This window comes from Chenopodium album, chromosome 6 (assembly GCF_948465745.1).
Source record: "Chenopodium album chromosome 6, dcCheAlbu1.1, whole genome shotgun sequence".
NCBI lineage: Eukaryota > Viridiplantae > Streptophyta > Magnoliopsida > Caryophyllales > Amaranthaceae > Chenopodium > Chenopodium album.
Window position 1 is genome coordinate 75,471,816 of NC_137839.1, and position 6,000 is coordinate 75,477,815.

Consider the following 6,000-nt stretch of genomic DNA (forward strand, 5'->3'; position numbering starts at 1 on the left):
TTCTCTGTCTTCATGTTGCTTCTCTGAAACTCTTGTTTTGGAATCCTGTAGTCTTGATATATCCTGGATCTTAGGGTTTGCCCCAGCATTACACCGGGACCAGGTCGTTACAACCCGTTTCGAAGTTCCTGTTAAGAAACTTCTTGAAGTTCCATTTCTGGAATTCTTCTTCTAACTTTACTTGTATCCTCATGGATCTTCTAAAGTCCCTCTGTTTCAGTTCCTTCTTCAACTCTCATAGTTTACTAAACCTGCAAACATCAAAACACTAGAAAATCCTTATTAAATGAAAGTTCGCTCAATCATAACTATCATCATCAAAACCTCATAAGGGTGAACAAGTTGCCCTTTTTTTATGATGACAAACTGAGAAAACTTCTGAGAATAACAAAGTAAAGTAGAAGGTTAGTTTTTTCATTTATAAAAACAATAAAGAAAACTAAACTAAATTAAAAGACTCCTACACATACATGACCTATATATGCATAGGATACTTACCTTATGAAGCTAACATATGCAAACACATATTTACATAGTTACCTTCATGGTTCCTTATCCATCATCATGCTTATCAACCATAACACTTATCATTGTTCTTGTTCCTCTATTGCTTATTATATATTACTCAAGTTCCTTACATATTTACTTGTCATTACTCAGGTTCCTTGTACCCTGTTCCAAGCATAACTTGTTCTTTATATGCACAACTAAACAAACACGTTATATAGATAATCATCATTACACTAGTGGAAAAAGGCCATCCGTAACGAGCAAAAAGGGCCCATCCGTAACGGGCAGCGTCCGTTACGTATGCGGCCGTTACGGATGGCCATTGTTATTCGTAACGGGCAATGTCCGTTACGAATAATGGGTTATTCGTAACGGACATTTCAAATATCCGTTACGAATAACACATTAAAATGTCCGTTACGAATAACCCATTATTCGTAGCTGACATTTCAAATGTCCGTTACGAATAACCCCTTATTCGTAACTGACATTTCAAATTTTCGTTATGAATAATGGGTTATTCGTAACTGACATTTGAAATGTTAGTTACGAATAAGGGGTTATTCGTAACGGACTTTTGAAATGTCAGTTACGAATAAATCCTTTTTTGTATTATAATAAGTCCTTATTCGTAACGGGCACATAAAACGCCCGTTACGAATAAGTGATTATTTGTAACGGACATTTTAAATGTTCGTTACGAATAAAGTTTTATAATATATAATTTAACACTTATTTGTAACGGGCAACAAAAATGCTCGTTACGAATAAGTGGTTATTTGTAACTGATAACTCTACTGCCAGTTACAAATAATCATTAAATTGAATTTTTATTTATTAAATTTCGACAGGATGTATTTATATATAATTAATATATATTAATTAAATCCTGTTATAATAAACCTATTCCTGTAAATAAGCAATTATACCGAACAATCTTTCGAATTAATACGACGTAATATAAAAATTGAAGTAGTAACACATTACAAATAAAAACTTGTATAACTTTATCCAACATATACAACAACACTAAAAATATAACTTTGTTCTACCTAAGCTAATAGTTATGCATTCAATAAATATTTACTTCTAAAGTATTGCGCCCACTGTTCTCGAACCACATTCAACTTGTCAACATCATACGGGGCTGTCCTTGGACAAAAATCCTATTGGAAAAAAAAACATATGAAAGAGGTTACAAAATAAAAACAATCCATAATAAAACAATCATTAGAATAAATGTGATGGACCAAATTATAGAAATAAAAATCATAATATAGAAATAAAACACATAACATCCTTAATAAACTTATATTTTGATTTTTATGAGTTGAAATCAATGAAAAGTGAACATTTAAACTTTTGGGAGCGTATAGAGCCAAAAAGGCTTCAAAATTGCGCTAAGGGACTTCTATCTTTCCCATGTTTCAAGTATTGGTTCAAATTAACACAATATAACAACATAACATCCTTAATTACCTTATATTTTGGTTTCTATGAATTGAAATCAATGAAAAGTGACCAATTACTCACTTTTGGGAGCGTTTAGAGCCAAAAAGGCTTCAAGATTGTCTAAGGGACTTCTACCTTTCCCATCTTTCAAGTATTTGTTCAATTGACACAATATAACACATAACATCCTTAATTACCTTATATTTTGGTTTTTATGAATTGAAATCAATGATTATTAACCATTATCTCACTTTTGGGAGCGTATAGAGCCAAAAAGGCTTCAAAATTGCCTAAGGGACTTCTACCTTTCCCATCTTTCAAGTATTTGTTCAAATTAACACATAAAATCCTTAAGTACTTTATATTTTGGTTTTTATGAATTGAAATCAATGATTATTGACCAATATCTCACTTTTGGGAGCGTATATAGCTAAAAAGGCTTCAAAATTGCCTAAGGGACTTCTACCTTTCCCATTTTTCAAGTATTTATTCAAATTGACACAATATAACACATAACATCCTTAATTACCTTATATTTTGGTTTTTATGAATTGAAATCAATGATTATTAACCATTATCTCACTTTTGGGAGCGTGTAGAGCCAAAAAGGCTTCAAAATTGCCTAAGGGACTTCTACCTTTCCCATCTTTCATGTATTTGTTCAAATTAACACAATATAACACATAACATCCTTAATTACCTTATATTTTGGTTTTTATGAATTGAAGTCAATGAAAAGTGACTATTTACTCACTTTTGGGAGCATATAGAGCCAAAAGGCTTTAAAATTGCCTAGAGGACTTCTACCTTTCCCATCTTTCAAGTATTTGCTCAAATTAACACAATATAACACATAACATCCTTAATTACCTTATATTTTGGTTTTTATGAATTGAAATCAATGAAAATTTACCATTATCTACCTTTTGGGAGCGTATATAGCTAAAAAGGCTTCAAAATTGCCTAAGGGACTTCTACCTTTCCCATCTTTCACGTATTTGTTCAAATGAAAAGTGACTATTTACTCACTTTTGGGAGCGTATAGAGCCAAAAAGAATTCAAAATTGCCTAAGGGACTTCTATCTTTCCCACCTTTCATGTATTTGTTCAAATTAACACACTATAACACATAACATCCTTAATTAATTTATATTTTGGTTTTTATGAATTGAAATCAATGAATATTGACCATTGATCAGCATATAAAGCAATATGCATAGAACTAATCAGAACTGATCAACATATACAACATTGAACAATGATGGAAGTGAACATGATAACTGGCGAGGACTCGAGCAACAAACAGAAAAGACCTGAAATGAACTGATCAGAACTGATCGGAACTGAAATTTCAGAACTGATTGGAACTAAAATTTCAGAACTAATATGAACTGATCAGAACTGAAATTTCAGAACTGATCAGAACTGAAATTTCAGAACTAATCAGAACTGATCAGAACTGAAATTTCAGAAATGATCGGAATTGAAATTTCAGACCTGATCAGAACTGAAATTTCAGAACTGACCGAAAATGAAATTTAGAAATGATCGGAATTGATCAGAACTGATCGGAACTAATCAGAACTGAAATTTCAGAACTGATCGGAACTGATCAGAACTGATCGGAACAAATCGGAACTATACTTTCATTCTTCAATTTATCTAGATGGCTATAGTATTAATCAAAAACTCGAATTCAATGAGGCATTGATTGCTAAGCACATAAATTACACAAGCATATAAAGCATTTTATAAAAATCAAAACACAAGAACACCATATATTGACCATGATCACACACACACAAAAGAACTTCTTTCCGTATCAGAACATTCTTGTAAACAAGGCAATACAAACACCTTCACAGCTTCAGTCATACAGAAGTAACAAGACACATAATCAAATCAAAATTCAATTGAACACACCAACAATCAACTATAACATGACATTATACCGACCTTCAAGCTACCACAACAAGCACATGGTGCTTCCATGTTCGATGATTCATCTTCATCATGGCAAATCCTACACTCAGCTAATTTTCTAGGGAGTAACCCATCATTTGCATCCATCCTATTAAATGAAAAACTTGTCTCCATACCTTCAATTCTTGTCTTGTTAAGACTTTTTATTTTGATAGGAAATACGAGCTAGTTCATTAATGAACAGACAAAATGTCCATATATACATCCAGGGAAATCTCCAAGGAAAATGTTTTTCCCAAACTTGTTCAACACCAAGGTACTTTCACAACTTAATCTCAATCCACAATAATCACACCACCATTACCATTACACTATGATCTCCTCAATCAAGTTGGGTATTTTTGACACCCAAAATGTCTTCTCCATTTTGACCATGATCAGAACTGATCAGAACTGATCGGAACTGATTAGAACTGAAATTTCAGAACTGATCGGAACTATTCAGAACTGATTAGAACTGATCGGAACTGATCAGAACTGAAATTTCAGAACTGATCGGAACTGATCAAAACTGATCAGAATTGAAATTTCAGAACTGATCGGAACTGTTCGGAACTGATCAGAACTGAAATTTCAGAACTGATTGGAACTGATCAGAATTGAAATTTCAGAACTAATCGGAATTGTTCAGAACTGATCAGAACTGAAATTTTAGAACTGATCAGAACTGATCGGAACTGATCAGAACTGAAATTTCAGAAATGATCGGAACTGATCAGAACTGATCGGAACTGATCAGAACTGAAATTTCAGAACGGATCAGAACTGATCGGAACTGATCAGAACTGAAATTTTAGAACGGATCAGAACTGATCGAAACTGATCAGAACTGAAATTTCAGAACGGATCAGAACGGATCGGAACGGATCAGAACTGATCGTAACTGATCATAACTTATCGGAAAAGGCCTCAAATTTAGCAAAGCCCATTAAACAATGCAGGAAGCAGGAAATGAGCAATAAACAGAAAAGACCTGATCAGACTGATCAGAAAAGGCCTCCCATTGAACAACGCAGGAAATGAGCAATAAACAGAAAAGGCCTGATCAGAACTGATCAGCTCAAAAGTATAAACAAGTAACTGAAAAAAAAAATATACTTGGTTACTTAGAACAACACTTACAATAGCATTGGCTATTTGCTGGGTTTCGACATTCTTCGGGTCTATAGCCCACGATCCATCTGCATTACGAGTTTGACGGGCCGAAATCCAATAAAGAGACCGATTTTTAAGCTTTTCACTCAAGATTGCCTAAGCGACCACCTGAGCTTGCAAGGAGAAAGGGAGAACTTATTTCTTCTTGATTAAACATTTAATTGAAACTGAACTGATTTTCTTCGGATAAAGGTTTTAAAATGATCAGGAGACAATAATCTAATAATCTAACAGCTAATTCAACTACTCACTTGAAAAAACTAAACTAATTCAACCAGATATTAACTATATAATTTATTAGTCTAACAAACTAGATAATAAAAATTAAAAAATTGAAGAAATTAAAAAATGAATGAAACATTGAATACTTGAAAAGTAAAAAAAAAATCAATGTTTCAAAAGCAAATCCAGTAGTTCTCTCTAATCAATTAATCATACAAGCATGTAACTTAGTGTACCCCCTTTGATCCGCCATTGCGAATTCAAATGCAGTAGTTTTCTCTAACCAATTAATCATCCAAGCATATACTAAATGAAATAGGCTAGTTCATTTTTACATTCAAATTAATTTCCAGCAACATCACAATAATAATATAGATCAGAAAAATCCCTAAAATAATATTGGAAAACGCACAATAAGAAATTAGAAGGCAAATACATACCGTGATACACTAATTCGCCGCAAACACCACCGTTTCTAGTCTTTCTACACAAAATTGAATGATATTATTAGAAAATTTCAGCATATAATTGAACAATATAACCCAATTCTACAACTAACCTAGGAATAAACGAAAGTAGAAATGTGTTTGGAAATTGAGAACTCGACAAAGCATATGGTAATTTAGACTACTGTAATATTGTTGGTAAACAATTGAGCTAATTAGAAACCCTAACATA

General features: G+C 32.7%; 1 long non-coding RNA gene across 1 annotated transcript; it reads right to left on the bottom strand.

Moving 5' to 3' along the window:
• Window positions 1–1,448: 1,448 nt before the first annotated feature.
• Window positions 1,449–5,202, bottom strand: LOC145636347 (uncharacterized). The gene is made up of 2 exons (XR_014114110.1): window positions 5,068–5,202; window positions 1,449–1,676 (listed from the first exon to the last, which is right to left on the bottom strand). It is a non-coding gene; the product is annotated as an uncharacterized LOC145636347 (long non-coding RNA).
• Between the last annotated feature and the right edge of the window lie 798 nt (window positions 5,203–6,000).